The sequence below is a fragment of the Procambarus clarkii genome, chromosome 48, assembly GCF_040958095.1.
Source record: "Procambarus clarkii isolate CNS0578487 chromosome 48, FALCON_Pclarkii_2.0, whole genome shotgun sequence".
NCBI lineage: Eukaryota > Metazoa > Arthropoda > Malacostraca > Decapoda > Cambaridae > Procambarus > Procambarus clarkii.
Genome location: NC_091197.1, coordinates 12,436,331 through 12,460,582, shown reverse-complemented (window position 1 = coordinate 12,460,582; position 24,252 = coordinate 12,436,331).

The following is a 24,252-nucleotide window of genomic DNA, read 5'->3' as shown; positions in this document are numbered from 1 at the left end:
TTACTTCGTGAGCGTCAGAGAGCTCTGATCTGTGGCCTGTGTATGTGGTAGTTCAAACATTCGTGAAACGTAGATTCATCTGAATGAATCGTAGATGAATCGTAGATTGAACCTACGAATCGTAGATTCAGAATCTCATATTACGCTTCTAGATAAAAGGTGAATCAAAACAGAAGAAATGTTTTCATGGAATTCATTTTCCAGATTTTTAAAACACTAACAAAAACATTGACAAAATATTAAGCATATCCTTAAAGACAGCAAAGTTCAAATGTCTCAGAAATAAGTTTATGTCTTGCCAAAAATTCACGAAATTTCAGTGACAATACCAAAATCAGAAGGAAAACTTGCCTAGGTGTTAGAAAACTGCAAATATCAATACGTACTTCCAAAAGTTAAATTAATACAATATGAAGACCAACTGGCACATTTCAATTACTTCAATACATTAAAGAAACAAGGCCCTTAAAATTACTACAGGATTATCATCTCAAAACTGAATGATCAAGTCAAAGTTCTTTGACTATAAATGACAGAAGACCTAATGTTCAAGCTGAAGTACAATTCAAAAGCAGTATAGCAGCTGTTATAGAAAATGGAGGGGACAGATAATGAGAACTTTTAAAACAAGGGAGACTATGGCAGTGATAATATTTTACAACACACTGGTGCTCTCTCGCATGGAACACATCGTTAAGTGCTCACGATGCACACACACATTCCATATTAAGGTAGACGAAATATCAAACCTTAAGTCTTTAAACGTCCTATACTCCACACACTAAATAGGTGTGTGGAGTATAGGACCTGCTTAAGTATTTAAAATACTATAAAAACATGAAATCGCTAAACTATTGACTCTAGATCAGAGAGAGAGAGAGAGAGAGAGAGAGAGAGAGAGAGAGAGAGAGAGAGAGAGAGAGAGAGAGAGAGAGAGAGAGAGAGAGAGAGAGAGAGAGAGAGAGAGAGAGAGAGAGAGAGAGAGAGATAGCATCATTTCCATATCTAAAACAATAGGCCAGATCCAACACAATGAAATCACAATCTGGGAGAGGAAAACTGATTGGAAATGAATAATATAAAAACTGTATAAACTCCAAAGGTCGACGACTCTTCAACCTCCCAGAAAACATAAAGAATATCTCTGGAAAAAAAATTGTGAATCGTTCGAGAGGGAGCAAGGAGAAGTTCCTCTCTGAGTTGCCGGATCAGGCCGGATAGGATGGAAATGTGCGCGTTCGGATGGAGAAAACAAATAGCCTCATTGACGAGGGCAAGCACCAGGGAATCCCAGCCACACTTCGGGGTTTGCAAGAGTTGAAACACTTTTCGAAATCGACCACAGGTAAATAAGAGGTAATAGCAAATTCACCTGAAAGGGGACAGCCTGCCTAAATGTTTGCCCCCTCACCACTTCAAGTGTTAAGTAAAGGAAACTATGAGCAGAGAGCAGAGAGCACTCAGCCAGTATGACAATGAGCAGAGAGCAGAGAGCACTCAGCCAGTATGACTATGAGCAGAGAGCAGAGAGCACTCAGCCAGTATGACTATGAGCAGAGAGCACTCAGCCAGTATGACTATGAGCAGAGAGCAGAGAGCACTCAGCCAGTATGACTATGAGCAGAGAGCACTCAGCCAGTATGACTATGAGCAGAGAGCAGAGAGCACTCAGCCAGTATGACTATGAGCAGAGAGCAGAGAGCACTCAGCCAGTATGACTATGAGCAGAGAGCACTCAGCCAGTATGACTATGAGCAGAGAGCAGAGAGCACTCAGCCAGTATGACTATGCAGCGAAGGGGAGTTCGAGGGTTCGAGGACAGAACAGGAGCTGGGATTGTGGAGCCAGAATGAAGAAATATTGTGTTGACTCTCAGGGGTCGTCGCTCCAGGTTGTCGAAGCTGTTTGGTCCGCTTATCAGACAGGTTCTTAATTTGCAAAAAAAGGCTAAAGAAAATATTAGGCGAGATGAAGTCACATTAGATTACTGGTTGGAGCATTTCCCAGCCAGGTATCAACCAGGTATCAACCAGGTATCAACCAGCCTCGGCGCCTGCTTGTAATTATGTATTATGACCTAGATAGGCACCACCTATTTTGTGTGGTTGCTTGACAGCTGCAATTAGCGCGTGTAATCAAAGGTAAACTGCAAATAACATGTGGGTTAACACAGGTGATCATAAGATAGCTACGTGTAATGTGACGCAAGTGATCAGAGGTAAACAAGCAGGCACCGAGGCTGGGAAATGCTCCAACCAGTAATCTAATCACTAAATCACAAGTCGAGCCTGGCCTCGGGCCGGGCTTGGGGAGTAGAAGAACTCCCAGAACCCCATCAACCAGGTATCAACCAGGTAAACCAGGTAAACTACACGTAACGTGACGCAGGTGATCAGAGGTATTAAACTACAAGCAACATGACAACTGTGGCCAGATGTGGCACGTCAAACAAGCACCCTAATTCTCTAAGCCCAAATTAACACATTGCAGAGACCATTTCTTGCAATATGGCGTCAGTACCTTTCCCCCACACGACCATTGTGCATATTCTACCCCCCATTCCCCCCCCCCCCATATCCCTCCACCCAGTCCCCCCAACCCCTCCACCCCCATCTGACACTGTACATGTCTCCTCCTTTACGACACATAAGGTCGATCTCCAACCTGAGCGTCACTGCATTTTTTCACTAAACATGTAATTATTCGAACACATCATTACAGCTGTGTAATTCTTGCAGGTGTAGGGACACACGACAATTATAATGTAATGGTGATGATGTGATTGTTCACAGGTCTGTTATTCCCTTTGTTAAAATACACTTCCAACATTCAAGTATGTTTTACGTTATACATAGATATACATACGTATATATATATATATATATATATATATATATATATATATATATATATATATATATATATATATATATATATATATATATATATATATAACTTCCCATTGTTAAAAAAAAAAAAAAAAAAAAAATTATATATATATATATATATATATGTCGTACCTAGTAGCCAGAACTCACTTTTTGGCCTACTATTCAAGGCCCGATTTGCCTAATAAGCCAAGTTTTCCTGAATTAATATATTTTTTATAATTTTTTTCTTATGAAATGATAAAGCTACCCATTTCATTATGTATGAGGTCAATTTTTTTTATTGGAGTTAAAATTAACGTAGATATATGACCGAACCTAACCAACCCTACCTAACCTAACCTAACCTATCTTTATAGGTTAGGTTTGGTTAGGTAGCCGAAAAAGTTAGGTTAGGTTAGGTTAGGTAGGTTAGGTAGTCGAAAAACAATTAATTCATGAAAACTTGGCTTATTAGGCAAATCGGGCCTTGCATAGTAGGCTGAGAAGTGCGTTCTGGCTACTAGGTACGACATATATATATATATATATATATATATATATATATATATATATATATATATACATTATACATATACATATGTATGAATGTGCATATGTATATGTATATGGGTTTGAATGAATGCCTTTGCATGGATATATCTTCCTAAAATTCTCATCCTCCTATAAAATTATAGTACTAATATGGATGGAATGCACAAAATATGTACTGTAGTACACAAAAATAGTTAATATTTTGTACTATTGAATCACTAAAGGAGAATACAGTGAAACAGAACCCATAAGTCTAACTTTACCTCTCCTAGTGCCTAGGAAAAGCTAGATTTGATTGTTGGATACATTTTGAAGCCTATGCAAAACTAGGTAGAAAACGAATAAAGCAGATTTTGGAGAACATCAGATTGAAATACATCCACGTGGATATCCTTAAATATGTTCTAATGCACGAAAATGTACGTAAACACATGTACGAATGTGTATATGAACATGTCATTAATGACTGTACAAAATTAAGACGGAGGTGGACAAGCATCAGAAAGATAACAATCACAGTAACGAGAGCAGTCATCCCGTTTTATATCCATTAAACTGGATATTTTGGATATCCAGTTTAATGGATATAAAAACTGGATATCCCCGACGGATAAACTGGATAACTGGATATCCCCGACGAGACGAAAACTCTAAAACCACATCGATTTTCGTAGCGGATTGAACTCTGTTCTTAGTTATACTTCTTGTGTTTCGTGCATCACGAAATGTTTAGTTAGTACGCAAGTTTTGTTTATTTGTTTTTGTTTTGTTTACTGTCTGGGAGCCGGTCGGCCGAGCGGACAGCAACCTAGACTTGTGATCCTGTGGTCCTGGGTTCGATCCCAGGCGCCCGGCGAGAAACAATGGGCAGAGTTTCTTTCACCCTATGCCCCTGTTATCTGGCAGTAAAATAGGTACCTGGGTGTTAGTCAGCTGTCACGGGCTGCTTCCTGGGGGTGGAGGCCTGGTCGAGGACCGGGGCCGGGGGGACACTAAAAAAGCCCTGAAATCATCTCAAGATAACCTCAAGATACACAACCTCGTTTAATGTAGTGATTAACAGACTCGAGAACAGGGCGAAAACACAATACTGTTTTAAAGTTTTATAATGTAAGTGTTTTCTTCAGTGATAGCATGGCAGTTCACCTTTTTTGTGTGACTTTGTCCACATGTTCACTAAAAAAAGGTGTTGACAAGGTCCTGGCTCCCTTGACTGTCAATCTGTCAACCTGCTTTCAGCTGGAGCTGTATCACACAGCCCCACTGACACGGGCATCTTGCAACCTGGTTGATACCTGGTTGATGGGGTTCTGGGAGTTCTTCTACTCCCCAAGCCCGGCCCGAGGCCAGGCTTGACTTGTGAGAGTTTGGTCCACCAGGCCAGGCAACACTTGAACCAGTTAGATCACTTTCTGCCAGCGTTAAGAAACATCCCTATTCTAGTTTATTTAGTGGAGACTAAAGTTTACTCATGTCCTTAACTATGTTCGATAGTATTATAGACATGCTGGTAGGGCAGCGTGTTTGTGTAGTGGTTGTAATAATTATCCAATGTGTGATGGTCTTCATAACATCCGAATGAGCTGCATTCTTGTATAGTTATCGCAGGTCGCCAGTATAACCTTCCCCACAGCACTTAAAGTTCTCCGGAAGAGCATCTTACTCGCCTACAGCACCACCCACAGTCAACACTTTAATGAAATGCAGTTACTCATTCCGTGCAAGTCTGTAAGCACGCTGTAGAATGCTCTTTTCCTGTCTGCTCCAGAAATGAAGTACGTTATTTACTGTCTGCTGGAGGGCTGTAGTACGCTGTTTACCTGTCTGCTGGAGGGATATAGTACACAATTATCTGTCTGCTGTTACTCATGTTACTGAGAGGCTCCAAAATTCCAAGCCTCCCTTAGTGGGTCTTCCACCACACACACCACGTGCGTGTGGTGTGTGTGTGTGTGTGTGTGTGTGTGTGTGAGTGTGAGTGTGTGTGTGTGAGTGTGTGTGTGTGTGTGTGTGTGTGTGTGTGTGTGTGTGTGTGTGTGTGTGTGTGTGTGTGTGTGTGTGTGAGTAAATCACGAAAAATAAACACGTGATTAAAAATGTGACAGTGTCAGACCAACCCGTTCTCGCAAATTCGTAAAGTCAATATTGACTTATTAACTACGTGCATAGGTGATATACTAAACATAATAGATACCCTTAAAAAGATTCATAGAAAACACCGACCTTACCTAACCTTGTTAGTATCTTAAGATAAGCATCTTATTGCTTCGTAATTACAATTATTACTTAACCTATGCCTATTATAGGTTAGGTAATAATTGTAATTACGAAGCAATAAGATGCTTATCTTAAGATACTAACAAGGTTAGGTAAGGTCGGTGTTTTCTATGAATCTTTTTAAGGGTATCTATTATGTTAAGTATGTCACCTATGCACATATTTAATAAGTCAATATTGACTTATTAAATTTGCGAGAACGGGTTGGTCAGACCACGGAGGAAAATTGAAACAGGAATTTCCTTAAGTACTTTCGTATATTAATACATCTTCAGAAGGAGATGTATTAATCTCCTTCTGAAGATGTATTAATATACGAAAGTACTTAAGGAAATTCCTGTTTCAATTTTCCTCCGTGGTCTGACACTGTCATATGTGTATATATATATATATATATATATATATATATATATATATATATATATATATATATATATATATATATATATATATATATATATATAACCGAAAACTCACACCCCAGAAGTGACTCGAACCCATACAGCCAGGAACACTATGCAACTGGTGTACAACTGAGTTTTCGATTGCATATATGCCTGGGGACCATTCAGGCAGCTATCAATTTTGCTAGAAGAATTTTTTTTAAATTGTGTTAAGATAAAACACGATGGACAGTGAAGTTGCTAAATCTTAGGAAAGGAATTCATCACACTTTCTTACGGGAAGCTGGTGAAAGATGCCTATTGGTTGAGGGAGCCAAGGAGGCTTTGTTTGTAAGATCTGTTTACAAATACTTCAATTTACACAAAATTTCCTTTTTTTACAGAGAGCTCTAGCAGCTCTTTGGTTTCGCCTCTCAAAGTTTCAATCAGCAAGTGATTACTGGTCCCCACTTTACACTCGATGATTACAAATCCACTTGTTAGCCTCTGGATCAAGACGTCACACTCTCCATTAATGGAGCGATTCGTCTTCATAAAAAGCATTTGTATATCCCCCACTGGAAGGACGATGATGTCTGTGGAAGATGATGATGTAAAATGAGGAAACTAATGTCTGTCTTGAGGTAAACTCCATGGCTGAAGTAAACTCCAGGGGTGAAGTAAACAAGAGCAAGGTATAACAGAAAGCCCCCGGCTCAGTGTGGAGACCATCGAGGCTCGGTACTACATTATCCACCTCAATAAAAGAGAATGGTCGTGTCTGTGTCCGTGGAGCGTTGGCCAGATGTCTGATGTTACTGACCTTGTAGGATGACTGTTGGAGGAGGGCAGGTGGTGAGGGAGAGGGCAGGTGGTGAGGGAGAGGGCAGGTGGTGAGGGAGAGGGCAGGTGGTGAGGGAGAGGGCAGGTGGTGAGGGAGAGGGCAGGTGGTGAGGGAGAGGGAAGGTGGTGATGGAGAGGGAAGGTGGTGATGGAGAGGGAAGGTGGTGAGGGAGAGGGAAGGTGGTGATGGAGAGGGAAGGTGGTGAGGGAGAGGGCAGGTGGTGATGGAGAGGGAAGGTGGTGATGGAGAGGGAAGGTGATGAGGGAGAGGGCAGGTGGTGAGGGAGAGGGGAGGTGGTGAGGGAGAGGGAAGGTGGTGATGGAGAGGGAAGGTGGTGATGGAGAGGGAAGGTGGTGAGGGAGAGGGAAGGTGGTGATGGAGAGGGAAGGTGGTGATGGAGAGGGAAGGTGGTGAGGGAGAGGGAAGGTGGTGATGGAGAGGGAAGGTGGTGAGGGAGAGGGAAGGTGGTGAGGGAGAGGGGAGGTGGTGAGGGAGAGGGAAGGTGGTGATGGAGAGGGAAGGTGGTGAGGGAGAGGGGAGGTGGTGAGGGAGAGGGGAGGTGGTGAGGGAGAGGGGAGGTGGTGAGGGAGAGGGAAGGTGGTGATGGAGAGGGAAGGTGGTGAGGGAGAGGGCAGGTGGTGAGGGAGAGGGAAGGTAGTGATGGAGAGGGAAGGTGGTGATGGAGAGGGAAGGTGGTGATGGAGAGGGAAGGTGGTGAGGGAGAGGGAAGGTGGTGAAGGAGAGAGGGAAGGTGGTGAAGGAGAGAGGGGAGCTCGAAGAGAGCGTTACGAATGATCGTTATCGCTGCAAACGAAGGAATTATATCTCAAACTAAATAAGGTTGACGTTTGTCAACTTTACTCAGTATAAATTAGGATAAGAACACAATCTCTTCCATAAGACAATAACCAAACCATTAGCGCCAAATGTATATAAAGCACAAATGTATATAAAGCATAAATGTATATAAATGAAAAGTAAGAAATGTTAAAACACTTCTCAAACATACTTTCTATAGAGGTAAAGTCATGTATATAAGAACCTTATTACGAGGAGAAGCGATACGCCAAATATACCTATTGGCACCTAGAAAGGTTATAAGAACAAGAATCGAGATAAAACTTATGGAAAGAATATTACCCAACCACTTGGATTACCAGATATCGAACTCCGACCTGCAAAAAAGTGTGGCCTTTAGACTGTACCCACCAGTCCAAGTAGTTTTGAATTCTATTTAGGTGAATCTTCAATGTAATCAAAACCTATATTTTATACAAACTGCCAGAAAACCCTCTCTTTTTCTGGGAATATAATGACCGTTTAAGCATTTCTTACCCTACCTGGAAGACGTTTGCCAGCCGAACACACCTTTCTTGCCTTACCTGGGAGAAATTGTGGCCTGTTAACGAAGCCAACGTACCTGCAAAAACAAAAAAAAAATGGTCACTATATTAATTTGTTAAAATTATCCTGACCTTTCTAAAACCTGGATAAAACTCTATTCAAAGGCACGTGAGGATTCCAATATGCTCTCACGCTTCCAAAGCAATAATACATCGCTCGCATACAACAATGCACATACACACATGCACGTAATGGGATTAAATGCACTAATGTAAACGAATTTCAAGGTATAAAGGTAATTAGTATTCACTTCACTCAAGGGTGGCTTTTATAGATCAACAACAACCTTGGACACGCATTCGTGGCGCCCTTTTAGTCGAGCTCAATTGTTTTTTATCGATTCTTTTTTTTCTATAATTTATTTTTGACGTGTATTTTCTTGGCGGTTTTATATATATATTTGCCTATTAAATTATTCAATTTTTTTAGATTATTCTCTGTCTAAATTTTAAAGAATTTATTTCAGTTCCTTGTAGAAAAAAGTATAGCGAATATACTATATTTTCCTAACTAGAAAGATCTATTAATTACCAGACAATTATCTCTTAATAATGTATATCCTCATGGCAGGTGAAGAGTTACGTGCGACGTCACAGATGATGAATCCCAGCCTCAGTCACATCTCCCTTATCACACCCCCTACCACACCCCAATCACAGCCCCAGCCACACCCCCCAATCCTTCCCCCACCTTCAAGAAGGTGTTGAAGACACAACTCGTAAATTCTCCTCATTATGAGGAAAACAGCCTCATCAGGAACTACCTGTACCAACTGAACCTAACGACTCCTGCATCTGCTTACCCAAGAACGTGTTATTGTGCCGACTACACCAAGCAGGAGGATGCCGGAGCCCCACGACCGGCCTACACACACCAGGGATAAGAAAAAGGGAAACCATGAGATGATTCCAAGAAATGTCAAACACCTCTAAAAAGATTTCAGGAATGTGCGATAAGTACACGTAAGTATATGTTGACCAGACCACACACTAGAAGGTGAAGGGACGACGACGTTTCGGTCCGTCCTGGACCATTCTCAAGTCGGTCTATACTTTAGCCACGTTATTGTGACTCATCGCCTACACGCGTATATTATACATACAGGAGTGTATGGATACATTATTCATGTATGATGCCTTATACATTGTTCATGTATGATACTTTTTTACATTATTCCCACGTATAATACTTTATACATTATGTATAATACTCTCATACTTTAAGAGAGAATGTCTGGTATTTCGTCAGCCTTGGGTATAATCTGCTAATCTGGATTAGGTTATACCCCTGGGTATAACCTAAGCTAATATACTTTTGTCTTCAGATTATAATACAGGTTAGTATTAAGTTTTCTTCAACATATAACCAATTTATTTAATTTTAACCATTCTTTCGTTACTATCTGATGATGACTGATACAGATTAAGCCACCCAAGAGGTGGCTACGGGCACTGAATAGCCCGTAAGTACTATCTGGGTGCAGTTTGCGCTAATAGCAAGCTGTGGAGAGAGGTGTGCATTACCACTTCTATGCAGAGGGGGGAGGGGGGGGGAGTCCAGCGAGCCGCTAATGGAATGAGACCCGTTGTTTGGCTGCATTGAGTGCGAAAGCACCCCCTTAAAGGTGACCCCTCTGTCTATTGTCACCTCCTTGGCTCTACACCTGCCTCTACACCTGCCTCTACACCTGCCTCTACACCTGCCTCTACACCTGCCTCTACACCTGCCTCTACACCTGCCTCTTTTCACTCAACAATTTTTAATGTATGTTACCCCGTCCCTCCCTCACTCTCTGTCTCTTTCTCTGTCACCCATTTTTATAAGAAATTTAAATATTATTGGTTTATTTGCGTGTGTAATTTATTGTTTTTTGATATATATATATATATATATATATATATATATATATATATATATATATATATATATATATATATATATATTACGCTTTTGGGCCGCGTTCTTTGACAGGAAAACAAGAGGCACTGTGCCTCATAGGAATGTGTGTGTGTACTCACCTAGTTGTGCTTGCGGGGGTTGAGCTTTGGCTCTTTGGTCCCGTGTCTGAACTGTCAATCAACTGGTGTACAGATTCCTGAGCCTACTGGGCTCTATCATATCTACATTTGAAACTGTGTATGGAGTCAGCCTTCCACCACATCACTTGCCTAATGCATTCCACTTGTGTGTGTGTGTGTGTGTGTGTGTGTGTGTGTGTGTGTGTGTGTGTGTGTGTGTGTGTGTGTGTGTGTGTGTGTTTAGTTACCTAGGTCAAATTACCTATGTGTAGTTACAGGGTGAGAGCTACGCTCGTGGTGTCCCGTCTTCCCAGTACTCTTTGTCGTATGACACTTTGAAACTACTGACACCTTTGGCTTCAGCACATTCTCCCTTAGCTTGTTCCAACCGTCTACCACTGCAAAAAAAAAATATATATATATATTTTTTCGGCACCTTTGTTTCCTTAGCTTGTTCGTGAAGTTGCTGGTTTCAGGAATTCCTCTTTGTCAATTTGGTCGATTCCTGTTAGTATTTTGTAAGTGGTGATCATATCACCTAGCTTTCTTCTATCTTCAAGTTTTGGTATGTTTAACGCCTCTAGTCTTTCCTCGTAATTTTTATTTTTCAGTTCCGGAAGCCATTTTGTAGCATGCCGCTGCACATCTTGCAGTTTATATATATAAACTGCATATGTGCTTCTCTTATGTGTTAATAAATATTCCCAAATGTCTCATATATATCATCTTATTGTTCCATCTGCTCATCACTCAAGCAATACACACACAACTGTCAATATACTTTTAACAGGAACTCTTTTGAATGTGTTATAAGAATTATGTATAAAATTTATACAGTTTGAACAATAACGCTGAATATTACAAAAGAAAGTTAGTTAATTGATTTCATTAATGCATATTCAGAAATTTGTATGCAAGACGATGTTGGTAACCTGATGATCAATGGTTTGGAATTTTATTTTAATACGGGAAAAAATTAATTCTTCCAGATTAATAATTAATAGATAATAATTATTGTGTCATAGTGTGAGTTTTTAATGTTAATTAAACTGATATTTAATCCTATATGTTACGTTTACTACATCAATTATAAATTATATATATATATATATATATATATATATATATATATATATATATATATATATATATATATATATATATATATCTTTCTCTTTATCCCACATTCTATAATATAACCCAAGAAAAATTATGAGATATAATGATAATAAACGGGGACATATACAGTATACCACAATATATCAACATTTCCCATTTGTCTGTCTCTTGCTCTGAAGACATTCCCCCCCCCCCCTCGCTCATGATCCCCCCCCCCCCCTCTTCCCCCTTACTCTGAAGCACCTAAATTAATTGCTCTGAAACACCTCCGTCTTTCTCTGAATTACCCCATTGCCCTAGAATAAATTTCCCCTCACAAAGTAAACAGGTGAACTGATTTACAGGTAAAGTTCAGATGCAAGTTGATGGTAGTCGTGAATTTACTATTAAACTCTACACACACATTATAGCCGTTTTTTTCCAGTCATGATGCAACATATCTTCATATTTTCTGTTGCATACAAATGAGCCTCATTAACCCAGATATGCCAGGATGTATACACATTTCCCCTGATTTGCCCACAGTAGATAGATATCAAGTGATCTGCTTAATTCAGTTGAGCATGAATATGCACATACTTTATAAAGATCGAACTCCGTCAATATTCGAATTGTTAAGAAAAATCCTGTTTAAATATTTAGAGAGAGTTATTTCGTCAGTTTTAGTATATTCAAATGATTAATAGAATCTAATTGGGTTGGAATTCAAATCTACGAGAAATGCAAGTTTGGCAGTGTTTAGATACTGAGTAAGTGGGAGGGAGGGAAAGATAGAACTCTGAACATCCTAGTAATATGTATTCCAGTTATTATTTGAGTCTTCAGAAGAGATCACGATGGTTGTTGCAAGGCACTTATTCTTCCACAGGGGAAAGGTTTCCGAAGAAGAATACACCGAGTACCTAATAACGTACTAACCCAAGCAACGCATCTAAGCACAGATGGATTTTTGCGAGGCGTTGTTTTTTTAATATAATACTTTGTAATCTGTACGTTGGGGGGGGCCATATCGTATATAATGAGACGTACTTGAGAGAACGGGACGCTTCATCTCAGCTTCTGAGGCACATACCTGGCACGCGTCACGTGTGTGAACAGAAGAACTGTTCCAGACGCAGGTTCGAATCCTCGTCACTGCCCTTGTGGATTTGTTCAGAAGAAATGTCTTTCAGTAGCTGTTGCAATCGAGGCGATGAAAGACAACTCAAGATGGCGAAGCAAAACATTCAGGAACATTTTAGAGAAGTGTGCATAAACTAAACATAGTGGAAATTAAAAAACAACGTAATATATATGGCAGAAATGTTATTACTTATGTGCAGATGATGAATCACAATAACATGGCTGAAATATGTTGACCAAACCACGCACTAGAAAATGAAGGGACGACGACGTTTGGGTCCATCCTGGACCATTCTCAAGTCGATTCACATTCGACTTGAGAATGGTCCAGGACGGACCGAAACGTCGTCGTCTCTTCATTTTCCATTGTGTGGTCTGGTCAACTTATTACTTATGTCTTCAATTATGCTTTTTTTTCTATGTTCTGCATATGTGTTATTTCACTTGTATCCTCAGTAGTTCAGAGCACGAATTACTGACAGTGATATTGAGAAAACACCAAGATGATCCCCTGGATACAGGGAATAAACATGTAAAGTAATTATTGTTTTTTTCTTTCTGGAAAGCTAATATTAAAAATATAAATAAAAAATAAGTCAAGAAACTAAATTCAAGCTTGGGGCATTATTTATTATTAAAATAGTTCGCGTATTGAACTCAAGAAGGACCTTGAACTTGAAATAATGCGTTCGTTTCCTTTACATTATTTAAACATATATGAAGATCAAGTTAGAACTTCGTAAACAAGTCGTTTCGCGTCTTCGAATAAATTCTATATTCGGTAATTTGTTTTAATTTTTAATAATTGTTTATATGTGAAAACTATTTAAAAATCTGCGTGTAATTTTATTCTACAACACAGTACGTTAAACAATTGTATGTTGGAAATTATAAGACAAGTTGAGATACATTACATGATTGTTTTCCAATATACTTGAATACAAAAGGTATGCTTGAAGAAAATCATAAATGAATACCATGTATGCTAGTCATGCATATGCGAGTACTACCAACATATTAAGTGATGGGAGACCATTATATATATAGACTCAAGGAGCGACGTTTAGAGAGTCCGTCATCTCAAGCGTACATAACATCATTACAATGTTACTAAACTTCCTAAACCTGATTTTACCGTAGACCCACCAACAGAAAACGGGACATCACGTCAACTTTGCGAGCCGCTATGATTTTCAGTGCAACAGATTTCGTCCTTATGGGATTTATACTTCTAAATACGATGTACTATTCGAGAGGAATTGTCGTTAAACGGAACAGTTCGATACACCTGTTCACCTAATAACAAGTAGGTACCTGGGAGATTGGTTGCATCCGTAGTGTGATTAGTTGTTGGATTACGAGGCCGTTTTAATTTGCTTAAATGGCTGCCTTTCTCCTCCCCCCAAAAAAGGCGAAAACATAACAGCCCTTCAATGCACAACAGACTACATTGACAATATTTAAACAAACAGGCGCCGTATTTTCAATCTAAACTTTGTGCTACATCGGAACATTTTTTGTAAATAAAAAAAGTTGCGAGTGAAATTATTAATGTTCGAGTGATGTACATTCGAGCAAAGGCCTGGATGCTGCGATGTTCCCTTTCATTACCCCGTCTCTTTAGTCATGACAATTGTATCATACAATATAGTCTATTATTGGCCCCAAAAATCACAGCAACTGTTGATAAATTCAGTGAACAAACGGAATTAACTATTCTCATTGAATGTGACGTTAAATATATGACGGACTGTCATATATTATTGCGTTGCAATGGATGTTGAGTCAGTAGTCATGGACACAAGAGTTGCATCATGAGCTGTCCAAGATCTTGGTCAATAATGGTTTCTTCAATGGTTATGTCCAAGACATCATAAAAATAAGGCAAGGTGTGCAAGAAGCAATGGAGCAACTAATACAGCAATACCTGTACTTCCAATAAAATTGTTCTACAGAATCCACTTCCTCACGGCCTACAAAGCGGAGGAAAGAGCCCTGTTGACCAGACCACACACTAGAAGGTGAAGGGACGACGACGTTTCGGTCCGTCCTGGACCATTCTTAAGTCGATTGTGAACCCTTTCGATTGCGATCGAAAGGGTTTGAGAGAGAGAGAATCATTGAGAGGAACGCTACCCCCAACTGACGTCTATCTTGAGGTTATCTTGAGTTGATTTCGGGGCTTTAGTATCCCCGCGGCCCGGTCCTCGACCAGGCCTCCACCCCCAGGAAGCAGCCCGTGACAGCTGACTAATTCCCAGGTACCTATTTACGTCAACCAAAAGATAAAACTAACAATATTATTATAGGAGTAAGAAAACCGCCACCTTGCTCATGAAGAAGTCTCCCGACACCAAGAAAAACACCTTGAAAGAGACCAACGTTGTCTTACACTTTCAAGTGTAAAGTAAACTTTGAGTGTATTCACACCGTGAAGCTGGGTACACCTGTATACTGTATCCGCTGGTGTGTAGGACACACCTCTGCTTAATACGCACCCTTATTTTATATGCATATTTAATGGCTTAAATTAAGGTTTCATTAGAGATTTATTATAAGAGACATTAAAGAGGACTTTTCCTTATTACTATGTGAGCATCAAGGTCAGGAATTAGAAGCTAAAAAGCAAACTATGCTGAATGAAAATAATAAGGCGCAAAATTATTCATCTTGGTTGATTTATTTACTTAAACAAATATTACCCATGAAATTTCTACAAATTTAGAAAAAAAATTACTCATATTTTTAAAGAAAAAAAAAACATCATAGATCTCGCTTCAGAATTGAATATGCAAGTTAATTAAAATTTAATCATTTCGGAACCTTTTCTGCTATTAAAAATATTTAAATATTTGAATTAATTAGGCAGAATTGACACTTCAAGGCCACCCATGTCACTTCGACGACAAGACACTCCTTGCAAGACTGATTGCTTCATTTTCTGAAAATTAAGTAGTCCTAGCAATTTGCCTTGGAGACGACCAGTGTTGTTGGATATTGTGATCTGTGTTGTGGAGTGTTATTGCACGAATGTATGTCTTTCAACATTACAAATTGATACCTCGCAAGCATTAAATCTTACCTCTAACCCAGGAGTTCTCACCCATCATTCAAGTGGGGTGAATGAGTGGGTGACTGCTGCATCTCCCACTCAATAGTCATCCCCCCATCGAACAGTCAGAACTCCCCAAGCTCTTACACCCACCTACAAGAGCCACCCCCCCACCCATCACCTGGCACCCCATCACCACCCTTCCCCACCCCCTTCACCACCTCCCATACGAAACAAATACTCCCCCAACCTGACAGTCAACAGAATATCACATTGCTTTATCCCCTTTAACTTGCAAAATTCAAAAGGAATAATAATTCGCGTTAACTGTGCGTAACAATTGCCCTATTAGCACTCAAGCAGCGCTTAGATGCGACATGCTAATTACCGCAGCGGTATAAAACGTGAAAGCGTGAACACTATTCAGTGTGAAGAAGAGTTAGGAACTCTTTCATTCAAGTCTCTTTAAAGAACGTCTGGCTTTGTCTTGCCATGCTTATTGTGTAATTTTTTATGACTTTTATTATCGTGGTTTAAATCCTGGTTTGTAAAAGTTCTCCATATTTAATGTTATTCATAGTACATTTGTCCTACACTTTATACATACGCACGCACACACATACGCACCATTCTTCAGGAATCTGTACACCTGTTGATTGACGGTTGAGAGGCGGGACCAAAGAGCCAGAGCTCAACCCCCGCAAACACAACTAGGTGAGTACAACTAGGTGAGTACACATCAATGATCTATAAGAGATGGGGGAAAGTTTTATTTTAGCGTTTAGTGGGAAAATGAATAAACGCAGGTTAGAGATACAAACCTCTATTCATAATATTAAAAGTAAATATGATAAGGAAATAGTCAGGAGTCATTGTATTAGTCAACCGGCGACAAGAAGAGCCAGGTGAAAGAGATAATGCTCGATACTGCTGGCACAAGTAGGTGAGTATACACACACATTTCAAGTATAGATATGATAGAGCCCAATAGGCTCAGGAACCTGTACACCTGTTGATTGACGGTTGAGAGGCGGGACTAAAGAGCCAGAGCTCAAATCCCGCAAGCACAACTAGGTGAGTACAACTAGGTGAGTACACACACAAACACACACACACACACTACGGGGACCTCGTAGCCTGGTGGATAGCGCGCAGGACTCGTAATTCTGTGGCGCGGGTTCGATTCCCGCACGAGGCAGAAACAAATGGGCAAAGTTTCTTTCACCCTAAGTGCCCCTGTTACCTAGCAGTAAATAGGTACCTGGGAGTTAGTCAGCTGTCACGGGCTGCTTCCTGGGGTGTGTGTGTGTGGTGTGGAAAAAAAAAAGTAGTTAGTAAACAGTTGATTGACAGTTGAGAGGCGGGCCGAAAGAGCAAAGCTCAACCCCCGCAAAAACACAACTAGTAAACACACACACACACACACGTGTGTGTGTGTGTGTGTGTGTGTATGTGTGAAAGCTTCATACTTCATTATTAGCTGACCAGAAAGTTTTAGGCAATATACTTAAAGTTTGTTAGTGAAGTTGCTGTCTTTAACTTGCCACCACTGAACTTTTTTTTTTAATATGCAAATCTTTTTCCCTCAGATCGTCTTAAGAGTTTTAATTACTCGCATAACTTTAGTGCCAGATTTTCCAAACTTTGTATAATATTATGAATATCTTTCTTCATTTACAATTCATTATATGATTTATTTATTACAATTATCACCCAGCCATTTTTCCCTCCCTCCCCCCTGGCCCTCCCAGACTTTCACTCGGTTAAACCTAAAATGTTTATTTTCTCGTCACAATTTAATGTTTCCTTGTCAAGTATATATATATATATATATATATATATATATATATATATATATATATATATATATATATATATATATATATATATATATATATGCAGAATAACCACATATGAAAAATAGAAAATGCTTAACGCGTTTTCGGCTAATTCGCCTTCATCAGAGCAAAGTAGAATCTACTTTGCTCTACTAGAATCTACAAAGATTCTACTTTGCTCTGATGAAGGCGAATTAGCCGAAAACGCGTTAAGCATTTTCTATTTTTCATATGTGGTTATTCTGCATACTTGGATCAGTGTTTTTGTGATCATTGTTGCATATATATATATATATATATATATATATATATATATATATATATATATATATATATATATATATATATATATATCCTTAATCCTAATTTTTCCGCGAATTCTTAAACACCCAGAAAACAAAACATTTTGTTTTGTTAATTTGCGATGTAGTTAATAATTAGCTTTGTCGAGGGACAGGCAGCCTGTGTATGTGTATACTTTTATCAGGTTTCCCACAAGGTCGAACTACTGATCCTACCCCAAAACGCCTGTTCAACCTAGTTTCTTGAATAGTACATCGTATTTTGACGTATAAATCTAAATCCCCAACATCTATAATTTGATGTACCGGGCGGGCTGTCCCGTTTTCTATTCGTGGATCCTCGGTTAGGTTAGGTTCGGTCAATTCAATGCATTAGTTTAGTGTCGCTGTGACAACGCAAGAGGATTGGATAACCTGTTTAGTGCTAGGTGAACAGAAACATTAGGTGAAAGGACACAACACCCAACCACTTCTGTCCCGCCCGAGACAGAAAAGTCGAGAACAAGCCCAATTGTACTAACTTTTATCAATTATATTTTAATTGGTAAGTCACGTGTCATAATTAATGAGTTGTATAATTATTTTGATTATCACAGGAAAGAATAACAATAAAATACTTTCTCTTGTAGCAAAAGTATATTATATATATTTGTAAAAAATAGATTTGCATGTCTTCTTATCTTGAGGTTATCTTGAGATGATTTCGGGGCTTTAGTGTCCCCGCGGCCCGGTCCTCGACCAGGCCTCCACCCCCAGGAAGCAGCCCGTGACAGCTGACTAACTCCCAGGTACCTATTTACTGCTAGGTAACAGGGGCATTCAGGGTGAAAGAAACTTTGCCCATTTGTTTCTGCCTCGTGCGGGAATCGAACCCGCGACACAGAATTACGAGTCCTGCGCGCTATCCACCAGGCTACGAGGCCCCAAATGAACGGTTGAATGAACAATCTAATTTTCCTTCAACTGAAGCACCAAAACATTCCATATATACACAGTTAACCAGCTTTTTTTTTTTTTTAGCTCATACTGAGAAGTTGGAGAAAAAGACCAATTTAATTTTTTCCCCCGTTTCGAAAGTGACTTACTACACTTTCATAGTTCTGCGATATAGAATAACAAGTGTTCAATTCCCTATAGAACTCTGATCCTAGAGATCACCTGCGTTATGACAAAATTTTTACTTAATATTTGAAATAAAATTAGATAGGTTTAGATTTAGGAAAAACCTTTTGTCACATATGAAACTTCTGCATTACGGTTTTGGCTTTTGGTCACTCAGTCTACGTCAATTCTATGCAGACGATGAGTCACAATAACGTGGCTAAATTATGTTGACCAGACCACACACTAGAAGGTGAAGGGACGACGACGTTTCGGTCCGTCCTGGACCATTCTCAAGTCGATAGTGAAGAGGAAGTAGATGCAGGCAATAAATAGGTTAGAGAGAGGTGAGGAGCAAAGTGTAGTAGAGGAGATAGTAGTAGGAATAAGAACTGCAGAGGGCCTATTGGCCCATACGAGGCAGCTCCTATTACAACTCAATGACTTGGGCACTGCAATATTAAAGGGCAAAATACAAGTACTGCAAGTTATAAGCGTTATATTACCCAACACCGCAGCTCTCGCCAAGACCGGTGGTGTTGACCCGACGAGCGTCCAAGGTTGACTGGCTGTTGAAGCTCGTTTACAATGACATCACCTCACTCGTTACCCCTGGAGCGCAGGTGATCACAAACTAATTGTCCCCCGTGGTTACACAGTGCGTCATAGCACGGTAGGTAATGGAAGCCACAAACGAATGAATACATTATAGAATATACACAACAGAATATAACAATATTATACAATGTACAGAACAAGGGTGTATGAACCTCCCCTGAGTGGACATAGAATCGACTTGAGAATGGTCCAGGACGGACCGAAACGTCGTCGTCCCTTCACCTTCTAGTGTGTGGTCTGGTCATCTCATCGAGTTGTAATTTGTTATATGCATTCATGTCATTTTAATGTCTTCAATAGTTTACATATACACGACAGGTGTAGTGCAGGTGTTAAAGTTCTTTTTTGTTTGCTATATTAAAATCAACTTTAGTTTTAACAGTTTTTTTAATCCTGTTTCTCCTATATTCACACTGAAGTTAAATGCGTTTTTGTGTGTGTGTTGTGGAATCAGACCATCAGGTGGTATCAACAGCAGTTCCTTCATTAACGTAACTCCTTGGCCAATACTAAATTGGGTAGAGGGTTGCTGACTTGTGCAGCAAGGTACCGAGTAGGATAATACACGTGGGATCGCCCGGGGGGGGGGGGGTGTTTCAAGCGGAGGTTAGACACGAGTTTGAGTATACATATAAAGGAGTTATCTCGTAAGGATCAATATCAACGCTTCTAGCCAAGAGCTTAATGGAGATGGACACAACATCTTATGGAGAGCACGACATGGGTAAACAACGACAGAGGTAAACAACGACAGAGGTAAACAATGGCATGGGTAAACAACATCAGGGGTAAACAACGACAGGGGTAAACAACGACAGAGGTAAACAACGACAGAGGTAAACAACGACAGAGGTAAACAATGACATGGGTAAACAACGACAGAGGTAAACAATGACATGGGTAAACAACGACAGAGGTAAACAATGACATGGGTAAACAATGACAGACGTAAACAACGACAGAGGTAAACAACGACAGAGGTAAACAACGACAGAGGTAAACAATGACATGGGTAAACAACGACAGAGGTAAACAATGACATGGGTAAACAATGACAGACGTAAACAACGACAGAGGTAAACAACGACAGAGGTAAACAACGACAGAGGTAAACAATGACATGGGTAAACAACGACAGAGGTAAACAATGACATGGGTAAACAATGACAGACGTAAACAACGACAGAGGTAAACAACGACAGAGGTAAACAACGACAGAGGTAAACAATGACAGAGGTAAACAACGACAGAGGTAAACAACGACATGGGTAAACAAAGACAGAGGTAAACAATGACATGGGTAAACAATGACAGACGTAAACAACGACAGAGGTAAACAACGACAGAGGTAAACAACGACAGAGGTAAACAATGACAGAGGTAAACAACGACAGAGGTAAACAACGACATGGGTAAACAACGACAGAGGTAAACAATGACATGGGTAAACAACGACAGACAAGCACAACGACAGGAGTTAATTCAACGTCGAACCAACGCCACTCCTGGATGTCGACCCATTGAGCCACCACGCAACACAGAACCTTAAGAGAGAAAGAGAGAAAGAGATGGCATATTAAAGGCAGACTCCCCCTCCCCCTCCCTCCCCTCCCCTCCCCCCTCCCCTCCCCCTCCCTCCCCCTCACCTCCCCCCTCACCTCCCCCTCCCTCACCTCCCCCTCCCTCCCCCCTCCCCTCCCCCCTCCCCTCCCCCCTCCCCTCCCCCACGCCCCTCCCCCCACCCCCCCTCTCCCCAATTTACGTTCAGAAAACAATGGCACAACACTAACCTATTTTTGAATGGTTAATGTGTCACCTTCACCCCCATTTAAGTATCATGTAGGCGCTAGTGGTAAAAGTTAAGAGGGGGGGGGGGGTTAATAATGGGTCCGGGAACTTACAAACTTAACATTTATTTGGCTAAGCAAGTTCCAATCTCGATAAGTCAGATAAGACACAGGCTAATGTGTATAGCAACAATGGGTTCAAGAACTGGACTCTTAAGAACAGTCTCTAAGCTAAGCATATTTGCATAAGCTGTAGTAACAGAAAATCTATCATCCGCGAGCCCCCTCGACGACTAGGGATGATTCACCCCTTTCTAAATCAAACCTTTGATATTATCATTCTGTTAAGAGCCTCGCATGTATGCCGATGGAGCCCCTCACAGACACACATACACCTGGCAACACAGCACACACACACACACCTGGCCACACAGCACACACACACCTGGCAACACAGCACACACACCCACACAGATACACAGCTAATTGCATATAACCCGGAAAAGTCTTCACAATTAACATCCACAACAGACTAGAGTCATTCTCCAAGCACCAAATGGTTCGAGATCCCCTAGCAAATACGCCCTTGAGGATCACCAAAACTTAGAATTAGAAAGACAACTAAAGTCGACCGCTTTCAAAAGCTTGTCCACTTAAGGGAACACGCGCGCGTGAGCTTGTGTGCACTCACACGACGATAAGGTGCTCTTGTGCGTGCTAAAGAGTGCTAGTAAACGAGGAAAAATGGGAGAGGAGGTATAAACAATTGGGTGAGGGAGGGGAGGACGAGCCACTTGAGAGCACTTTGAAGGGGAAAATGAGAGAGCTCGTTTAAGAGGGTAAGGGTAAGCTGGTTTAAGGGGGTAAGGGAGAGAGCTCGTTTGAGGGGGTAAGGGAGAGAGCTCGTTTAAGGGGGTAAGGGTAAGCGCTCTCTAACGCTCTTCAGTTTGGTACAAGTGTGGCGGTCGCTGGCCACTCTGACACGCGTCCACACTGTCGCCTGAAACACTGAATAGCTGTTTTGTGTTATTAAGTCTTCATGTGTGTGTGTGTGTGTGTGGGTGTGTGTGTGTGTGTGTGTGTGTGTGTGTGTGTGTACTCACCTAATTCACCTAATTGTGTGTGTGTGTGTGTGTGTGTGTGTGTGTGTGTGTGTGTGTGTGTGTGTGTGTGTGTGTGTGTGTGTGTGTGTGTGTGTGTGAGGCAGGCATGGTTGGGTGTTCGCCACAGCGTGTTTGTGGGAACAAACAACAAAACTGAGGAAGCTTCACAAACCGTAACGAGGCCCAGAAAAGCGGGCGCCTGTGGCTTGGTAATTAGCGGGGAGGAAAGTTATTTTTCCCGGGCGGGAGAACGTAGGATTTTCTCGGCCGAGTTCCGAGTTGTAAGGGAAGGGGCGGAAGAGGAAGGAACAGGAGGGAACAGGAGGGGAAATTCCTGGAAAGCAACGGGAGAAAAATCAAAGTTTTCGGCGTTACTTCCTGTCTCGTTTGAAATGTCGTGTCTGAAATGTAGGCGGGAAATGTTTCAGTTTTAGCGGTTAATAATTAGACAACACGACCCTTAGCCTGTACGATCACACCCCTTAAATTTTAACCCTTAGGCTGAATGACTTCCCCAACCCTTAACTCCAGGAACCTTCCCATCTCACACCTTCCGCCTTCAACCCTGGGGCCAGATTCACGAAGCAGTTATGCAATCACTTACGAACCTGTCCATCTTTTCTCAATCTTTGGCCGCTTTGTTTACAATTATTAAACAGTTAATGAGCTCCGAAGCACCAGGAGGCTGTTTACAACAATAACAACAGTTGATTCAGAAGTTTTCATGCTTGTAAACTGTTTAATAAATATAACCAAAGAACTCAAAGATTGAGGAAAGATGTACACGTTGGTAAGTACTAGCGTAACTGCTTTGTGAATCTGGCCCCTGGCCTATACGACCACACAACCCCATCCCCCCTCCTGTATAGCCATAACCCCCACACACCCCCAACAGGCACACTCACCCCCACCCCATCACGTGTGCCAACCAGGATTGAGGATCCAGCACATCCTCAATCCTGCTCTCATCCACGATTGAGGATCCAGCACATCCTCAATCCTGCTCTCATCCACACGTAGACTCTCCCTTTCCGCTACTCTCCCCGTGGGAGCTCAAGAGAAACGTTCCCTTCAGAGGGCTGGCCCTTTCCACCTTTGTGGAAAGGTGCCTTCCACCGTAGTGCCTTTCCGCCGGGTCCGTTGCGACAGAACGCAAGAGTCGTCTGCTGCTACATACGACTCCCCAATTACCAGCTCGGAGAAGCACGCTGCAGCAGATAAGACTTTCAGCTCAGCTTTTAACTGAGGGACTTTTTTTAGATGGGAAAAACGCAGCTTCCTAACTAAAGGGCCACTGTGGCCTAAACTGAGCACATCGCTGGTAATTGAATGCAGTGACTTCCTCCTTCGGTGAATGAACTGCCTGTATACGAATGGTTTGTATATATAACTGAGCTCTCCAGCCTAATTGAGCATTTATTAGCCGAAAATCAACTAACAGAACACAGCAGTCTTTCCCGTAAGGTAAGTTAGTACGAATGTATAACACTTTCTTTCCCAATCTGCACCTGAAAACTGAATGCACTGAATTAGCAACTTCTGAATGAAGGCAGAATATGTTTTTGAAAGAACTGTTCTTCGTTCGCACGAATTCTAACCATTGCACCAAACGTCTATGTGTTAACATACGGCATAACAAGCTTCAAACAGCTTGAACGAATGGGCTCACCATAGCCCGTGCTGCTTGGAACTTTTTGTTCCAGGTAGCGAATCTTAAACAACTAACAACAAGCTTGAACAAGTGACTGGTAGTCGAATTTATGACCAATTTAAATTACTATTTACCTGATCGCTTGAATGTTTAAAAGGACAGCTCTCTTTTGAACACAGGACTAGTTGAAAGGCTAGCCCATGCTTGTTCC